The 20378-nt window shown below is 46.7% G+C and overlaps 1 long non-coding RNA gene across 1 annotated transcript; it reads right to left on the bottom strand.

The window, feature by feature from the left end:
* Positions 1 to 414: 414 nt before the first annotated feature.
* LOC142929432 (uncharacterized) lies at positions 415 to 8234 on the bottom strand. Its single transcript, XR_012945702.1, has 3 exons — positions 7864 to 8234; positions 5933 to 6034; positions 415 to 2480 (listed from the first exon to the last, which is right to left on the bottom strand). It is a non-coding gene; the product is annotated as an uncharacterized LOC142929432 (long non-coding RNA).
* Between the last annotated feature and the right edge of the window lie 12144 nt (positions 8235 to 20378).

Here is a 20378-nt window from a genome sequence, read left to right as displayed (position 1 = left end):
ATAGTATTGTCATCAGTATTACATAAGTATACCAAGTTTGCAGTTGATACCACATTGGGAAGTGGGTTAAAATTGAGTTACAGGATTTGAGGATGCGACAACAACAACAGACAGAGTGAGTTAAATATATGCGTGGTGACGATTGGCTGCTCCGAGTTCCAAAGGCAGAATTTGACTACTCGTGCCCGAGACTTATGTGGGGGACGCGGGCCCCCGGCTTCCCCTCCGGGGGAGGGCTGCAGGCTCCGGACTCCTCGCTCGTGTGAGAGCCGCCGCTATTCAACTCCTCGCTTGTGGGGAGAGGGCTGCCGCTCCCCGGCTCCTCTCGCGCCATCGGCCCTTGGGTCCGCGGGCCCTGTTTGGGGGGCATAGCTCGGGGCTGGCGCACGGCAGCCTGGAATCAATCCCTCACTTCTCAGCCACTCAAACGCGACGTATCCGCTCACAACCCCGCGCACCACTCGCATGCGCTGAACCGGGGGTCGGGTTGGAGGTCAATGACGTCACTCGTACACGCGTAGTCGATTGGGAGATTGTCTCAGAGATTATTTAAAGGGCTGTATGAATAATCCCATGTGTACCCAGGCGAGTCCACCATCGCTCACCGCGGGCACACGCTAAACAAAGGCGGTATGGATAATCTCGCGTGTAGGGCGCCGTCTACCTCACGCACACGTTAAACACAAGGGCGCATGAGTAACCTCACGAGCCCCTGTACGAGTCTGCCGCCGCTCGCCACACGCGCACGCTAACCACGAGCTACACGCAGGGGCGAGCGCAAACACGTGGGTAAATACACACTCGTGCGCGAACACGGTATAATGACGCAGGAACCCCGGTCGGGCGCGCACACAATGGCCGCCTCGACCGAGTTACTCGCGCGCAAATCCCCGTACCACGACGAGCGGACTCACACCACCATGCGCCCGTTCCACACTCGCAGAAACCACACGACAAGGTTTATTGATCACTGACAATTTATTCTCGGCGTGTCTGCGAGCTACTATTATCCGAGTCAGTCTGAGTCAGCAGGGCAGGTCTAACCTATCTCCCGATGGTCTAAACCCGATCTACCTCGTCCCATTAGACTTAACTCCCTAGGATCTTACACTAAATTCCAACTCTCTCGGCTTCCCGCACATCCGGTTCAGATGTGCGGGAAGCCGTGGAGAGGTGAGGCTGCACGAAGTTCTCGCTGGGAGCGGGGCCTGGGTGCGCTGGGACTTGTCTCACGGACGATCCAGTGGCCGGCAAGGTGACTACCCTGATCCCTGACTTGAGAAGAACACGACCTCTATCCCTACCTTCTCTCGCCTTTTATTATTCTCTACATCAAAGATAATTCGGCGCTGGTCCGCTGGCCTTCCCGGCCAATCAGGTGGCTCGGATTTCCCGCCACTCTCCCCGGACTGGTGCTCTCTCAGACGTCCGCACTTCACCTTCTACATCAAACGGGATGAACTCGGGGCTGCTGCGTTGGTGCACAAGCACATTTGTCCTACCAATCAAAGGGCCGCCCTGTTTTCCCACCGTTCGTGACTCCACTCCCCTACCTGCCTGCTGATCCGTGTGTGTTGTGGGTGTTTTCTATCCGCGGTGGCTCAGCAGCCCCGTCGTGACCACGTGATTACAACCCAAGTCACGGCGCCGCAGTGCGAGTTAGCCTCGGGGGAGGTCGCCCAATTCCCTGGTCGCAGGAAACCGTGAAGATTGGTCCCATGAGAGGGCTTCTGGGTGAAAACCTGTCGGCCAGGTGACCTCCCCTCGGGGCTCTATGTGGGTGTGTGTGCGTTCATGTGGGGGCTCTATGTGGGGGTGTGTGTGTGTTCATGTGGGGGCTCTATGTGGGGGTGTGTGTGTGTTCATGTGGAGGCTCTATGTGTGTGTGTGTTCATGTGGGGGCTCTATGTGTGTGTGTGTTCATGTGGGGGGTGGTGAGGGAAGAGCAGCGTCGGATCCGTCGCTCGGAGGTGGCGGCTTCGCGGCCACGGAGTCGGCCGGATGGCTTTGCTGCTGCTGCGGCATCACAGTGGCAGGCACGGGAGAGTGTGATGATGATGCTGCTGCTGCGGCATCACAGTGGCAGGGACGGGAGAGTGTGATGATGCTGCTGCTGCAGCATCACAGTGGCAGGCACGGGAGAGTGTGATGATGCTGCTGCTGCAGCATCACAGTGGCAGGCACGGGAGAGTGTGATGATGCTGCTGCTGCAGCATCACAGTGGCAGGCACGGGAGAGTGTGATGATGCTGCTGCTGCTGCGGCATCATCACACTCTCCCGTGGTGGCCTTGCTGGCACGCCTCCCATGGAGCGGCTTCGCTGCTGCGGCACCACACTTGGTCGGACGGCTCCCCCGATTCATTTCGGGAATCATTTCTTGGTGGACGGTGGCATCAAAATATTACGGACTCATGTCACACGTTCAAAATGGGAAAGCAGCTGCTGAATCGAAGGGGCCGTCCATAATGACGTCACGCACCTAGGGGGGGGGAGGGGGTCAGACATTTGTGACGATGTGTGACGAGGGGTGGGGGGGTTTGAGAAATGTGACGTCACATCAAAATGCGCAACTTTAAATAAACATAGACAACACGTTCTACTTAATTAAATAGACTTTTTAATAAATGTTTTCTCCTATAACATCAGAGTGCAGCGCCACATTAAATACGCACTACAATGACAATAGTTTAAAGCGATTTGAGGCATTTTTTTTGGGGGGGGGGGGCAGAGCTTTGTGACGTCATATTTGAGGGGGAGGGGGTCTGATTTTTGTGACGCCGTGTGACGAAGGGGGTGGGGGTAAAAAATCGTCCAAAATCGCGTGACGTCTTTATGGACGGCCCCTAAGGCAACTTCTGATGCAGAGCCTGCAGCTCGCTCAAGGGCAACAGCGGCAACTTCAGACTGTGTTGTTATGCTGCACAGGTGTGTTGTTATGCTGCACAGGTGTGTTGTTATGCTGCACAGGTGTGTAGTTATGCTGCACTGGTGTGTTGTTATGCTGCACTGGTGTGTTGTTATGCTGCACCGGTGTGTTGTTATGCTGCACCGGTGTGTTGTTATGCTGCACCGGTGTGTTGTTATGCTGCATAGGTGTGTTGTTATGCTGCACAGGTGTGTTGTTATGCTGCACAGGTGTGTTATGCTGCACAGGTGTGTTGTTATGCTGCACAGGTGTGTTGTTATGCTGCACAGATGTGTTGCTATGCTGCACAAGTGTGTTGTTATGTTGCACCGGTGTGTTGTTATGCTGCACAGGTGTGTTGTTATGCTGCACCGGTGTATTGTTATGCTCCACAAGTGTGTTGCTATGCTGCACATGTGTGTTGTTATGCTGCACAGGTGTGTTGTTATGCTGCACAGGTGTGTTGTTATGCTGCACAAGTGTGTTGTTATGCTGCACAGGTGTGTTGCTATGCTGCACAGGTGTGTTGTTATGCTGCACAGGTGTGTTGTTATACGTCCATTTGCCGTTTTTGCCCAGCTGTTACGGCGGACGCGCGCGATGCATTGCGAGGACTGACCCGCGGCTCTCGCTGAGCAACTCACATTCCACGTCGATCGAATCGACTGTTTAATAACGCGCACCTTTGTGTGCATTGCCGTGCCATGGCCGGCTTGGGGGGAGAAATTAACAAATCGCGGTGCGATCGAGTCACGGTTGGCTTGACTGCCACTTCGCTTCCGACAATTCCTGGCCCCTCTGCTTGCTCGCTCAGTCCCCAAGGGGCGGGTTGGCACGATTCAGCTGTCCCCCCCAGGTATGTTGGCTGGTCTGAAGGGAGACTGTCTTGAGTGAAATGCATCGTTCGATGGGATAGAGAAAACCGCCCAGGAGTTCCTTTCCTTCGAAGAGAGGGAGCAGCTGGAGAAGGCCGGGGCCGAGAGGCCCTCAGTGCCAACTTTTCTGTCGGCCCCAGTCCTACATTCAGCCCTTAACCCACCCGTCTGGTCAGCGAAGGGGGTCCGCCGTCCTGGAGGGGCGGGATCGAGGTCGCTCGTCAGGCGGCCGCAAGTGCTCCCATCCCCCTGTTTCAGTTTCACTTTTCATTTATTTGGTATAGCCCTGTGAGCCATTCGGCTCTTGAATCCGGTGCAACCGCAACAAACAAAAAACAAAAACCATGAACAAGAAAATATCTTAAAGTGACAATGCGCAAACAGAAAAATCCAGGAAAAAAGTTGAACAGTGAGTGGGTGGCGAGGCCCCAGTGTATCCCCAGCGTATCCCTGGAAAGCGTCCTCTCCTTCGCCGCGACAACATGACAGCCGTTGCCATAGATTTTGGGCAACTCGTGAGGCGTTTCGGCTTGCCTGCTGCCGACTGGTTTGCAGCGAACAATGCAAAGCTGCCCAGTTATGCGTCGCGCTACCTTCAGCCTAGACCTTGGGCCGCGATCGCCACGGACGCGCTGACATGCCCATGTGGGCAAGGTTTGGTCTATATGTTACTTCCTTTTCTCCCGACACCCAGGGTGCTCCAGAAGGTGCAGAGGGAGAGGCTTGGGGTGGTTCTCGTCGCTTACAACTGGGCCAGAAGGTCCTGGGTCTCCGGCCTCTTGGAACTGGTTGACGGTGACCCTTGCCCCCTGCCTTTGTGCGCAGACCTTCTGTCTCAGCGGGGCGTGTCCTGCTAAGACCCGCATACCCTGGGTCTCACGGCATGGCCATCGAGGGGAGGCAGTTCCACCACTTAGGCATTCACCGAGACGTGCAGGATATTCTCTTCAGATCGTGCACTTGGAGTGTTGACGACTCTCATTGGTGTCAATTCTGCCTCCTGTGTTAATCCCGGGGTTTGACTCCACTTACCAAGCTCTTTGTGGAGAGGTTTCAACGAGAATTTTCGCTGTCGTCCCTCAAGATCAGGGTGTCTGCGATCTCTGCCTTGCACGTGAATGTTGGGGGAAGGCCTATCTCATCACACAGGCATGACTGATGCGTTCACCTGATGCATGAATGGCGCATCAATGATTTAGCGTCCTGCGAGTGCGGCCACGAGTCCCAAACCATCGACCGCATGGTAAACACTCCGCTGCTGCTCCCGTCACTCCTTTAAAGGAGGCATGGACGAGATCCACTCTGCTTCTGAAAAGACAATTGAGTGGCTAACCAATATAAAATTACATCTTTAATCTGTGGCTATTAATCCGTACGAAAAAAGCAGGGAGGGTGGTCAATAAAGTACCTCTCAAGGGAAAGATACGTGGACCTCCTTCACACGTGTGGTGTTCATCCTTTTGTCTCTCAGTGTAATTATAAGCATGCATCCCTCCACGCTTCTTTGTACACTTTTCATTTTATGTTTCTTTTTTTTCCGTTAATGGCCACGGTGTTTTTGAACCACGTGTCATCACGGGTCGTATACTGATTAAACCAAACTTTAAACGCTCATTTTCTATCTAATTACGGTAGCAGCCCATCATTCAGCATGCATACCTTTGGGTGAAGCAAGACAAAATTGAGTATCTGCCATCGCCTCCCCACACACACAGCAGGTAACTGCCACGTTGTCGTCCACGCCATTTACTGTGCAAACCCCCGGGTGTGTTATGGGTCCGAGTGAGTGGGTAGTCTCGTACATAACACGCGTAGCCGATGTTAAAGCACCGAGCAACAGCCCGATGTACCAACGCACCCATCTCCATAAATATATTTCTTTCCCACTGCTTCTGTCCCTACTTTCGAAAAGGCAATCGAGTCTAAAATATAAGTAAGGCATAGGCGGAGTATGACTTCTATATTTCGGGGGAGGGAGGGGGGGGGCAGAGGTTCGTGTTGTCACTCGAATGAATCGCGAGTGCATATAATTCATTACATTATAAAATCTGAATTGTAAACTACTGAAAACAAATTAATAAAGTCCCCACGCCCGCAAACTTCGCCCGTGAAGGAAGGATACGTGTTTTTGTAGGGTGCGTGTATACGTACGACTTTGGATGGTGGACGAGTGCAGGGGCCGTACGGGAAAAGGGGTGAGCCAGGATTAGCGCGTGCGGTGGCATCACGATGAATGAGCTGCCCCAGGGTGTCCTGCAAACCCCACAGCGACGGTGGTCAAAGGGCGCGCGTGGGCACCAATCCACGCAAGCACGCGGGCCCGCTCGTCGCTGAGCAATACACTGACCCCCCCTCGCCCCGCGAAAATGTCGCATTCATGTGTCCGTATATGTTACTCTATATATAGTAGTTATACTATTTATAGGAATCATAATATTTTGTCGGCCCCTATGTTAATCCGCTGCTAGTGCAAATCTTCACATGCCGTGTTCGTCATACTTCACCCAACTTGGTCAGTGTGGGGCTGTTGATGGGGGTGGGTGACCATATTATTTTATGTATGCGGATGATCTGGTGATTGCTGCCCACTCTGAGGAGTTGGATACACTACTGCTGAACCTGGAGCATGCTTCGAAGATATTGGTGCCTTGCCATCAGTCCCACAAAAACAAAGCAGCTGCCTGGGTATCTTCTGTCATCAAATGCTCTCCTCCCTCAACTCCCCATGTGTGATGAGGCAGTTGTGGAGGGAGTGGAGAAATATCCGTACTTGGGCAGTGTGCTTATGACCAACTCTGGTTTGGCAGCCGAGGTCTCATACCGAATCTGTCGAGCGGAATTTTTTCATCAGCCGCGTAACACTGGGTGATACCTGGCCTTTCACTCCATACAAAGCTCTGGGTCTGCTCGGCCACAGTTATGCCCTCCCTTCTCGATACTTGCGGGACGTGGAGCCCTCTAACGGAACTTTCCATCTGCGTCGGTTTGAAACATTCAGGCTAGCCTGCCTACGATCCATCCTGGGTTAAACCAGATTGGATTGTGTGAAAAGCTAAAATTCTTGAAAGATCTGGACAAAGTCCCATCAGTGAGCTCCTCCGGAAAACGAGGCTGCGTTGGCTGGGTCATGTAGCCCACATGCCCAGCCACCGCATGCCAGCTTCTGTTTGACCGGATAGATAGGGCTAAACGGGCATGGCACGGACTCGGGAAGAGATTGACTGACGTGGCACAGAAGGATGTGGAGCTTATTGGACTTTCTGATGACTGGTAGCAGTAGTGCCAAGATCAGCCTCTGTGGAGGAGGTTCGTGAAGGACTCTGCTGGTCAGTTGGAGGCAGTCTCCCTCCAGCAACAGCAGACGGCAGAGGAGCAACGCTCACAACAACGAGCTGAGCACCCGGCGGAAAAAACCGCTGAAAATTTGCACAATGGGGAGCACGCTTGGTGCATCTGTCAGTAATCTCAGTCACTCCATTGCACCTGGGTCTGTCCCGTGACTTCCTGCCAGCGAGCCTTCGACACTTCACGTAGCCTCAAGGTGCACATAGCCTGGCACAAGCGCCGTGCTGACGTCACCGCCACTTAGTGGTGAACGGCGGTTATTGTTGGGGGACCAATCAATGGCTCGGACATCACTTGCCACTGATGGTAGCCGTTGCCGGGAATCTAACTCTTGTTGCCAAGTTCAAAGCGAGAGTGTGAACGGTTGCACCGCCGAAACATAGAAATAACTAAAATAACAATGTTGTTGCACATTTAGACGTGTATGTATCGCGGGATGAGCAATTACATTTTTGAATCAATATTTGGGAGACTAAATGAGCAGTAAACTAGAGAGTGTAACGAATAATCAACCACCGACTAATATCAATTCTCAATCTCGCGACGCATAGCAAGGAATCGCATTTCCTAAAACTCGACAGTTTTTAATTCGTTACGTACCAGGTTCACGTCACCCCATTCGCCTGCAGCAGCAACAAAATCCCCTCTTATTTCTACTGTGCACGTGCGTTCTCACACAATATGGATTGCCAGAGACTAGTCTCTTGGTTGTGTTTTTTTGTTGTTTCCTGCCGTACCTTGTCGCGGATGACAATTCGCCGGATTTGTTGCCTCCACGAATCCGGCACACCAGAGGAATAGCCGAGACCAGACAGTGGGAGACTGTCAGTGTAGATCTTGGAGGTCCCCGTGTGTCAACTGCGGGATCTGGCGGAGGGTAGAAAGCGTTGACAAGGTGTGGTGACGGTGGCATCGGTGCGCTTCGGGCACAATAACATCATAGGCGGAGTTTGACTTCTATATTTAGGGGTGGGGTGGGGGTCGCTCACATTAGGAATCGTGGGTGCATATAATGAATTTATTTGTAGTCGTAATTGTAAACTACTCGAAAATGTGAATTAATAAAGGTGTTGTGTTTTCGTGGGGCGTTGCCCCCCCTCCCTCTGCCCCCCCCCCAACTCTGCCCATGACCTCCGTGTAGTTCTTGTTAGGACCTGGAAAAAAATAAATTCACGGATTGACGCACGACCCTGAAACGAAACAATTCATTGAATCGCTGCGTTGACAGAGTGGGTGTTATAGTTCCACCCCTGGTATAAATGTAAAATACTCGGCGAATAAGCGTGAATTATTTTCTCACTGACTTTTTGCGATTGCCGTATTATCTCCACATATATAAAAGGCAAAGTTGTGATTGTGTGTCTTTCCAAAATGTTTAGCGTACTTCCCGACATGCAACAACCTAGAATTTTGCCATGCGGGTACTTTCCAGACTGTACACCATGCAAAAATTATAAAATACACATTTTTTCGGGGGGGTGGGGGGGGCTCAATAATGCATATATTTTTTTCACGGCAAGTGAGCTGTGATGTCAAGTTTGTCACGTGACCCGCGCATGTGGAAGCGTAACGCATTGTAGTGTAGCGGTTAATGCGCTGCGCTACGAACGCGGCGACCCGAGTTCGATCCCCTCTCACGGCCACCACCGGTGACGATGATTTGAACCGGTCCTGGGCCTCCCCTAGGTCGACTCGGCCTCAAACGAGTAACTGGTGTGGTGTGAACATCGCCACTGGGGAGACAAAGGCGTCCGGGCGTGGTGAATCCAAGTCCCGGGCGAGGCCGGGTAGTAAAGCTAGTTATTACATAAGACCAGTGCTCACTTCTTTGAGCCGCAACGTGGTGATCGCGGTGCTCGATTACTTCTAACTCTTCCCGTTGTTAAGTTTTATTCTGCGACGATTGTATTTCCATCGCCACTGCACGGTCCCGAGGTGGCATCACACGCGCTGCCAGGAGTGTCCCGTGGTCCGCAGTGTTTAGGAATAGCCACGGCACGAGCGCTCGAGTTCATTGTTCAGTTCACACGAGAGTTAAACAAAAGATAAAATCACAGAAACCGCCTAAAGAACTTAAAACTCAAGGACGGGCCCCCTGAGCCTTTTGCTCTGGAGCCACGTGGTGGGCAGCAGATGATAGCGCAAAACAATCCATTGATGCGCTGCACTTCTATGTACCCCGCATTCACCACTCTGCGCTGTCAAGCGTGGTGAACTCTGGTGACACAACCCCTACGCCCCGTAATGCGTGGGGAGGTCATCCAGCAGCAGCAGCGGATTGACGAGGTTCACAACAAGGCGCGTGTGGCACGTGTTGCATGGCACACGGACTCACAAGGTGGAATCGCGATGTTGACGCAATATTTTAGGGCGGCCACCCACAAAGGAGAATGCTTACAGTAGGAGTGTCGCTAGACATCGATTCATATAGATTCATGGAATTGCGTTAGAAGGTTGTGTCGATTGCCATGCGATGTGCGTAACAGGCTCCACGTCACCCCCATTAGTCACTCAAGCGCTACCATTCACGGCCACGTTCGAAAATATATTCTCCTCTAGAACTGAATCGCAACAATTAATGGAATCGGGTGTATAGGTGCGGCGATATTCAAGCCCCGAATGTTCACAGCTAATCGCCTGTGGTGCTTGGGACTCCTCAACAGTTTGCGCGTTCACACCGCTCCTGGCTTAGCATCACTCTGCTCATTCCCTGTGATCCCGGGAGGGAAGGCTAATCCGGTGAACAGCCACGTAAGTCAGTGGCGCAGCAGCGGGGATGAGAGAGACATTCCACTGGGAGGAACGCATCTCCTGTCCCGCATTGCACCAAGCGTGGTTACAAGCGTCCACGCAAAGGGGCAGTGCCGGATTAAGCTCGTGCGGGGCCTGTAGCATATGTTGTTATAAAGAGGCCCTAAATGAAAAAAAAACCCACAAATATTAAAACACAAATTTTGTTACTTGCATCGTAAAGTAATTGCATTTTTTAATTCTATATACAGTCAGATAATACGACAAATCGCTAACCTTATTCACCCAGTCGTTCATAAAAGTTGAAGGCGGTATAGTACTATAGTTATAGAGCAAGTGCAGAATCAATAAGCCGGAATTGATAGCTTGAAAACATTTAGCGCGGGGCCCTTGAAAGTGCGGGGCCCGTAGCTACTACATATGTAGTAGCTACTACACTTGTAGTAGCTAGTACAAGTGTAGTAGTAGCTACTACACTTGTAGTAGCTACACAAGTAGCTACTACATATGTAGCTACTTTTGCTACGAGAATACGGCACTGGCCAGGGGACTTGTCTGTGACAATCGCCGTGATGCATTTATTTGTTTTGCTCCCTCCCTGCGTCTGCTCTGGGCCACTGCCTGCACTGCCCGTGTGTCCTACGGGCGACATTTCCGCCGGACTGCTGCCTTGTTTTGCCGTGCGGGCCTGACCACGCATGCAATTGAAAATTATCCGCGCTCGGCAACAGGAACCAGTATCTTGAAGTGATGATGACGAATGATCAATAATAATGACGGCGTGACAACCAAGCACATTTCCAAGTGTTGGTGTTCACACACCGCACCAGGTACTGATTTAAGGCTGAGTCGACTTAGGGGAGGCCCAGGACAAGTGTCCCACAAGTCTCCCACAGTTACGCAGATTATATTTTTGACGTGTCCTTCTGTGGTAGCCAAGTGCAGTATGATCCCACTCCAAGAGATGTAGAGGTTATAATGGATAGAGCCTCACATAAAACAGATCTGTGAAAATGCCAAATCAAGAATTGCCCTGCTCCAGAAACTTGCAGGAACATCCTGGGATGCCTTAGCTAATGTGCTGCGAACTGCAGCCCTCTCACTCATCTACGCAGTGGCAGAGTCACTGCGCTCCAGCCTGGTGTGGGAGCTTGTACACAAAACTGCTGGATCCACAAATAACGCAAAGCACACCATAACTGGAACACCGAAACTTACACTATTCACCTGGCTCCCTCTTCTGGCGAACAACATTTATTTGGGGCGCCCTGGTGGCGATATTTAAACGACCTCACCTGGTATCCCTGTATATTTGGAGTTTGCATGTTCTCCCCGTGGTCGCGTGAATTTTTCTACGGCTCATCCGGTTTTTCCTTCCACATTTAGAAACATGCGTTTAGTCTTTGGCTGCTATCAAGGTCGTAGCCATGGAGTCAACATTGGGGGACACCAGATCTTCCAGGGTGTCTGGGGGGTCCCAACCCATAAAAATATCTAAATTAAAAAACTCATTTCCTGCTTAAAATATAAAAAATTCACTAACACATGAGATGGACTTTTTATTTTATTTTTGACAATAATGTTTTTTACTTTTTGACCGATTAGGGATTAATAAAGAACAACCATAACCACAATCATATAAACAGAAATCTATGCATTGATGTATATGAAGACAAGTCCAGATATTGTGGCCAAGGTTTAGCAAATTGCTTTTATTTACATAGCATAGCAATTATTTTTAATAGCAATATATTGGGGGGGGGGGGGGCATTTTGAGCATATTTGAATATTGGGGGATGTCCCCTCCAATATATATTATAATTACGGCCTTGGCTGCTATTCCACATAATACCACTAGGTTGAGCTATAATTTGTGGCCAGGTCGCTTCTGAAAAAAAGCTGAATAGCTTAGAGGCCCTTAACTACTAATATAATGTTTAGTTTAACATTCTACCACAAACCTATCAATCAAGATCCCAATGTACCTCACCTCCATCTCAAGTCCCGATCCCCCTTCGAGAATCGAGCTGCTGCCACCATTCTAGGATCGCACCCAGATCAGGAAGAATGTTGGTGAACAACGCGGACATGCAGAATAAACACCTCATTTAACATTCAAACATCGTATCTCCAACATTTGGCATTCCTTGAAGACACCAGAGTGACCATACACAGCATGAGAACATCAACAGGCGGATGATTGGCTGGGTTATAAACATCGTCACTTGATCGACCTGGGGAGGCTTTCATCTAGCTTTTAAAACAATTGAAAATTAATGATAAGCTACAGTAGTGCGGATTGTAGCCATGCAATCAAAACTATGGACCGTATAGTAGACCACTGTAGTATGTGTATAGTAGAACACTGTAGTCTGTGTATAGTAGAACACTGTAGTCTGTGTATAGTAGAACACTGTAGTCTGTGTATAGTAGACAACTGTAGTCTGTGTATAGTAGAACACTGTGGTCTGTCTTCTTTGGTTCTTTCGGTAAAGTCACGTAGAATGAGAATAAAATAATAAATTGATAAAATAAAATAACACAATAATATTCTCACGACGTTTCGGCCACAACACAAGCGGCCTTCATCAGGTGAAGGGGACGAGACTGTCTGGAGGACAGCGCTGGAGTGAGAAAGCCACGCTGAGATCACGACCTTTAAGCTGTGTGAGAAGAAACAAAGTGCCTTGACAAAGGAATTAGCATATAATTTAGCATTGAAATGGCTGAGTGATTAGCTTGTGACTGGTCACAGAAAAGGCTATGTTAAAGTTAAAGCATACACATCCGCAAAGGCACCCCTTGACAAAGGAATTAGTATAGAATTTAGCATTGAAATAGCTAAGTTAAAGTATACACATCCGCAGAGGCACTCCTTGACAAAGGAATTAGCATAGAATTTAGCATTGAAATAGCTGAGTGATTAGCTTGTAACTGGTCACAGAAATATCTATGTTAAAGTCAGAGCATATACATTCACCGAGGCACCTAGTACAAATCAAACAGGAGAATTTAGCATTGAAATAACTAGGCGAATTTAGCATTGAAATAACTAAGTGATTAGCTTGTGACTGGTCACAGAAATGGCTATGTTGAAGTCAATGCCTACACATCTGAGCTATTCACAGTAACTGGGTATACAATACAATATATAATGAATACTATATAGTGAACCAATAAAAAAAAACTAAAATATAAATTACCTCAATGGTATCAATAAACTCTATATTCTCCAATCAGCTAAGCTACCAATAATAAGTCGTTATATATCACAATGCTATATGGCGAAAAATGGGTGGATTCTTACCCTCAACTTTAGCACCACGGATAGCTACGGGTCCCGTTCAGACGGACGAGTTCATCCATGGTCGGAACAGAGGAGGGGGAGAGAGACAGCTGCGAGGCGCTGTTATACTCCATGTTGTAAACCATACCATTAACCGTGGTGTGAGAGGTATTAAGAGTCAATGCCAGCGAAAGAGCTGCGGTCTGAAGGTCATCGTAAAATACAATTAATTAAGAACGGAAATGGTTTAAAACACCTTTCCAATGGTTACTAAGCCAGAATCCATCTTCTCGGTTGAAATTGTCTCTGTGCTTGTATATGTGAAGGGCCTCATGAACGAATCTCTCATGGTAGCCGGATGGCTTGCAGAGAACCTCCGTCTTGGAGAAGTCAATGTCATGTGAGCCCACTGAATTATAACAGTGATCTGCCACGGCAGAGGAGTTCGTTCTACCGTGTTTCAAGTCTGCTTTATGTTCGCGGATGCGGTCCGAGATATGTCGTTTGGTTTCTCCAATGTAGCTACTACCACAGAGGCACTTTAGTTTGTAAACGCCCGGGTACTGTATGTCTGGAACAGCATCTTTTACAGATGGAACTAGATCACGGATTTTATGTACTGTGTTGAATCGGACCTGGATCTTGTGTTTATTCAGGATTTTGGAGATCTTTTTAGTGATCCCTGCAATGTAGGGTAAGGTGATTGTTTTGAGTGGCTCCACAAGAGGATCCTTCTTCATGACTGGAGTGATGGCTTTGCGGATTGTGTAGTCGGAGTAACCATTAGCCCTGAGAGCCTGGTGTACGTGCTTGAGTTCACTGGTAATGTGTTCCTGGTCGGAAATGCATTGGGCTCTATGGTATAGAGTCTTGATGAGGGAGTTCTTCTGGGATGGATGGTGGTGGGAATCCGGTTTCAAGTAAGCATCTGTATGGGTAGCTTTCCTGTAGACAGAGTGGCTCATTGAACCATCATGTCTCCTTTTAATTAAGACATCCAAAAAGTGTAGTTTGACATCTTTTTCGGCCTCCATGGTAAATCTGATGGCTGGGTGTATGGAATTGATGTGGTCGAGGAATTGGTCTAGAGCAGGCTGGCCATGTGGCCAGATGACAAAAGTGTCATCCACGTACCTCTTCCATAAGGTCGGGCGCAGAGTGGCAGTCTGGATGGCGTCAGTTTCAATTTTTTTTAGTAGTCTGTGTTTAGTAGTCTTTTAGTAGTCTGTGTAGTAGAACACTGTAGTCTGTGTATAGTAGTACACTGTAGTCTGTGTATAGTAGAACACTGTAGTCTGTGTACAGCAGAACACTGTAGTCTGTGTATAGTAGAACACTGCAGTCTGTGTACAGTAGAACACTGTAGTCTGTGTATAGTAGAACACTGTAGTCTGTGTACAGTAGAACACTGTAGTCTGTGTATAGTAGAACACTGTAGTCTGTGTATAGTAGAACACTGTAGTCTGTGTACAGTAGAACACTGTAGTCTGTGTACAGTAGAACACTGTAGTCTGTGTATAGTAGAACACTGCAGTCTGTGTACAGTAGAACACTGTAGTCTGTGTATAGTAGAACACTGTAGTCTGTGTATAGTAGAACACTGTAGTCTGTGTATAGTAGAACACTGTAGTCTGTGTACAGTAGAACACTAGTCTGTGTATAGTAGAACACTGTAGTCTGTGTATAGTAGAACACTGTAGTCTGTGTACAGAAGAACACTGTAGTCTGTGTACAGTAGAACACTGTAGTCTGTGTACAGTAGAACACTGTAGTCTGTGTATAGTAGAACACTGTAGTCTGTGTGTAATAAAACACTGTAGTCTGTGTGTAGTAGAACACTGTAGTCTGTGTATAGTAGAACACTGTAGTCTGTGTACAGTAGAACACTGTAGTCTGTGTATTGTAGAACACTGTAGTCTGTGTATGTAGAACACTGTAGTCTGTGTATTGTAGAACACTGTAGTCTGTGTACAGTAGAACACTGTAGTCTGTGTATAGTAGAACACTGTAGTCTGTGTATAGTAGAACACTGTAGTCTGTGTACAGTAGAACACTGTAGTCTGTATATAGTAGAACACTGTAGTCTGTGTATAGTAGAACACTGTAGTCTGTGTATAGTAGACCACTGTAGTCTGTGTATAGTAGACCACTGTAGTCTGTGTATAGTAGACCACTGTAGTCTGTGTATTGTAGAACACTGTAGTCTGTGTATAGTAGAACACTGTAGTCTGTGTGTAATAGAACACTGTAGTCTGTGTATAGTAGAACACTCTAGTCTGTGTATAGTAGACCACTGTAGTCTTTGTACAGTAGAACACTGTAGTCTGTGTATAGTAGAACACTGTAGTCTGTGTACAGCAGAACACTGTAGTCTGTGTATAGTAGATCACTGTAGTCTGTGTGTAATAGAACACTGTAGTCTGTGTATTGTAGAACACTGTAGTCTGTGTGTAATAGAACACTGTAGTCTGTGTACAGTAGAACACTGTAGTCTGTGTATAGTAGTACACTATAGTCTGTGTATAGTAGAACACTGTAGTCTGTGTACAGTAGAACACTGTAGTCTGTGTATAGTAGAACACTGTAGTCTGTGTACAGTAGAACACTGTAGTCTGTGTATAGTAGAACACTGTAGTCTGTGTATAGTAGAACACTGTAGTCTGTGTATAGTAGAACACTGTAGTCTGTGTGTAGTAGAACACTGTAGTCTGTGTACAGTAGAACACTGTAGTCTGTGTATAGTAGAACACTGTAGTCTGTGTATAGTAGAACACTGTAGTCTGTGTACAGTAGAACACTGTAGTCTATGTGTAGTAGAACACTGTAGTCTGTGTGTAGTAGAACACTGTAGTCTGTGTATAGTAGAACACTGTAGTCTGTGTATAGTAGAACACTGTAGTCTGTGTACAGTAGAACACTGTAGTCTGTGTGTAATAGAACACTTAGTCTGTGTATAGTAGAACACTGTAGTCTGTGTATAGTAGAACACTGTAGTCTGTGTATAGTAGACCACTGTAGTCTGTGTGTAATAGAACACTGTAGTCTGTGTACAGTAGAACACTGTAGTCTGTGTACAGTAGAACACTGTAGTCTATGTGTAATAGAACACTGTAGTCTGTGTACAGTAGAACACTGTAGTCTGTGTACAGTAGAACACTGTAGTCTGTGTATAGTAGAACACTGTAGTCTGTGTATAGTAGAACACTGTAGTCTGTGTATAGTAGACCACTGTAGTCTGTGTATAGTAGACCACTGTAGTCTGTGTGTAATAGAACACTGTAGTCTGTGTACAGTAGAACACTGTAGTCTGTGTATAGTAGAACACTGTAGTATGTGTACAGTAGAACACTGTAGTCTGTGTGTAATAGAACACTGTAGTCTGTGTACAGTAGAACACTGTAGTATGTGTATAGTAGAACACTGTAGTCTGTGTACAGTAGAACACTGTAGTCTGTGTATAGTAGAACACTGTAGTCTGTGTATAGTAGAACACTGTAGTCTGTGTACAGTAGAACACTCTAGTCTGTGTATAGTAGAACACTGTAGTCTGTGTATAGTAGAACACTGTAGTCTGTGTATAGTAGAACACTGTAGTCTGTGTACAGTAGAACACTGTAGTCTGTGTATAGTAGAACACTGTAGTCTGTGTATAGTAGAACACTGTAGTCTGTGTACAGTAGAACACTGTAGTCTGTGTATAGTAGAACACTGTAGTCTGTGTACAGTAGAACACTGTAGTCTGTGTACAGTAGAACACTGTAGTCTGTGTAGAGTAGACCACTGTAGTCTGTGTGTAATAGAACACTGTAGTCTGTGTATAGTAGAACACTGTAGTCTGTGTGTAATAGAACACTGTAGTCTGTGTATAGTAGAACACTGTAGTCTGTGTGTAATAGAACACTGTAGTCTGTGTATAGTAGACCACTGTAGTCTGTGTGTAATAGAACACTGTAGTCTGTGTATAGTAGAACACTGTAGTCTGTGTGTAATAGAACACTGTAGTCTGTGTATAGTAGACCACTGTAGTCTGTGTATAGTAGACCACTGTAGTCTGTGTGTAGTAGACCACTGTAGTCTGTGTGTAATAGAACACTGTAGTCTGTGTATAGTAGAACACTGTAGTCTGTGTACAGTAGAACACTGTAGTCTGTGTGTAATAGAACACTGTAGTCTGTGTATAGTAGAACACTGTAGTCTGTGTGTAGTAGAACACTGTAGTCTGTGTATAGTAGAACACTGTAGTCTGTGTGTAATAGAACACTGTAGTCTGTGTATAGTAGACCACTGTAGTCTGTGTGTAATAGAACACTGTAGTCTGTGTATAGTAGAACACTGTAGTCTGTGTGTAATAGAACACTGTAGTCTGTGTATAGTAGACCACTGTAGTCTGTGTATAGTAGACCACTGTAGTCTGTGTGTAGTAGACCACTGTAGTCTGTGTGTAATAGAACACTGTAGTCTGTGTATAGTAGAACACTGTAGTCTGTGTACAGTAGAACACTGTAGTCTGTGTGTAATAGAACACTGTAGTCTGTGTATAGTAGAACACTGTAGTCTGTGTGTTGTAGAACACTGTAGTCTGTGTATAGTAGAACACTGTAGTCTGTGTGTAATAGAACACTGTAGTCTGTGTATAGTAGAACACTGTAGTCTGTGTGTAATAGAACACTGTAGTCTGTGTATAGTAGAACACTGTAGTCTGTGTGTAATAGAACACTGTAGTCTGTGTATAGTAGAACACTGTAGTCTGTGTATAGTAGAACACTGTAGTCTGTGTATAGTAGACCACTGTAGTCTGTGTGTAATAGAACACTGTAGTCTGTGTGTAATAGAACACTGTAGTCTGTGTATAGTAGACCACTGTGGTCTGCGCTCCCTTCAGTGGAGTAGGAACAGCACAGTGACATGGGCTGAAGCTTCCTGCTGGCTATCAGACCTCGACATTGGTATCGAGCTCCAGGAAGAGTGGGAACGTCCCAATTTGGGTCCCTATTATAGTTTCTCATATGCATATAGATATATATTAAATCACTTAATAATTTTAAATGGCCAATTTAGTGATTTGTTTATTCTTCTTGGTTATTATGTCAATGAAATGTTGAGCTGTGTTTTGTTACGTAAATAATTTGTGTCGGTGCTCAATGTTTAATTCATTTCGTGATCTAAGATTAATGAGTGAGTGGAGCAGCCGAGGGATGGAATTCATCCCGAGAGGAGGATGATTGGCTGGATTATTAACATCGTCATGTCATCGACTTGGGGAGGCTTTCATCCAGGAATGTTTTGTTTTGTGATCTCTTTCGTATAAATGCAGTAGATTCGATGGGATGAAAAAAAAACTTCACTTAATTTTTACTTTCACAAAAAATACTGTACAGCACAAGAACTTTATATATCACAATAAGTAGTTTCACAATATTTTCAATAACATGTGATATGAAGTCATTAAAATATCATTGTCGCTTGCAGTGGATGGACAAATGCCTGTAAATTATAGGTACAACATATACTTTTAAAGACCTTGACTCATTTTTAAACAAATTATTTGTACTGTATATGCTTTTCCTTTAGAGGAAATGGTAATTTAATAATGTATTGGGTTGATTTAAAACTGTTACTGCCTAATTGTTTCTTATGGTTGCACATGTACTATGTAAGTGTTTTTAAGCCTAATATTATTGTGTTGTTTTTGTTATATACTGTGCTGGATTCATGTTAAGGGTTAAAACAGTTTTTTTTCATTGTCAAAATCGCCCCCTGGTGGATGAATCGATAATTGCCTGTCCAGTCGCCCGTTCCTACTCTCTTGCGCATGGCAACATGTTTAGTAGCTAGACATGATGGCGACATGTTTAGTAGCTAGGCATGATGGTGACATGTTTAGTGGCTAGATATGATGGTGACATGTTCAGTAGCTAGACATGATGGCGACATGTTCAGTGACTAGACATGATGGCGACATGTTTAGTCGCTAGATATGATGGCAACATGTTTAGTAGCTAGGCATGATGGCGACATGTTTAGTGACTAAACATGATGGCGACATGTTTAGTAGCTAGGCATGATGGCGACATGTTTAGTGACTAAACATGATGGCGACATGTTTAGTAGCTAGACATGATGGCGACATGTTTAGTAGCTAGACATGATGGCGACATGTTTAGTAGCTAGGCATGATGGTGACATGTTCAGTGACTAGACATGATGGCGACATGTTTAGTGACTAGACATGATGGCGACATGTTTAGTAGCTAGACATGATGGCGACATGTTTAGTAGCTAGGCATGATGGTGACATGTTCAGTGACTAGACATGATGGCGACATGTTTAGTGACTAGACATGATGGCAACATGTTTAATAGCTAGACATGATGGTGACATGTTCAGTAGCTAGACATGATGGCGACATGTTTAGTGACTAGACATGATGGCAACATGTTTAATTGCTAGACATGATGGTGACATGTTCAGTAGCTAGACATGATGGCGACATGTTTAGTAGCTAGGCATTATGGTGACATGTTCAGTGACTAGACATGATGGCGACATGTTTAGTGACTAGACATGATGGCAACATGTTTAGTAGCTAGTCATGATGGCGACATGTTCAGTAGCTAGACATGATGGCGACATGTTCAGTGGCTAGACATGATGGCGACATGTTCAGTAGCTAGACATGATGGCGACATGTTCAGTAGCTAGACATGATGGCGACATGTTCAGTGGCTAGACATGATGGCGACATGTTCAGTAGCTAGACATGATGGCGACATGTTCAGTGGCTAGACATGATGGCGACATGTTCAGTAGCTAGACATGATGGTGACATGTTCAGTGACTAGACATGATGTCGACATGTTCAGTGGCTAGACATGATGGCGACATGTTCAGTGGCTAGACATGATGGTGACATGTTCAGTAGCTAGACATGATGGTGACATGTTCAGTAGCTAGGCATGATGGTGACATGTTCAGTGACTAGACATGATGGCGACATGTTCAGTGGCTAGACATGATGGTGACATGTTCAGTGGCTAGACATGATGGCAACATGTTTAGTAGCTAGGCATGATGGTGACATGTTTAGTAGCTAGGCATGATGGTGACATGTTCAGTGACTAGACATGATGGCGACATGTTTAGTGACTAAACATGATGGTGACATGTTCAGTGGCTAGGCATGATGGTGACATGTTCAGTGACTAGACATGATG

The sequence above is a fragment of the Petromyzon marinus genome, chromosome 31 (assembly GCF_048934315.1).
Source record: "Petromyzon marinus isolate PM22_M1 ecotype Great Lakes invasive population chromosome 31, UKy_Petmar_22M1.pri1.0, whole genome shotgun sequence".
Classification (NCBI taxonomy): Eukaryota; Metazoa; Chordata; class Hyperoartia; order Petromyzontiformes; family Petromyzontidae; genus Petromyzon; species Petromyzon marinus.
This window is presented reverse-complemented; position numbering and strand designations above follow the sequence as displayed.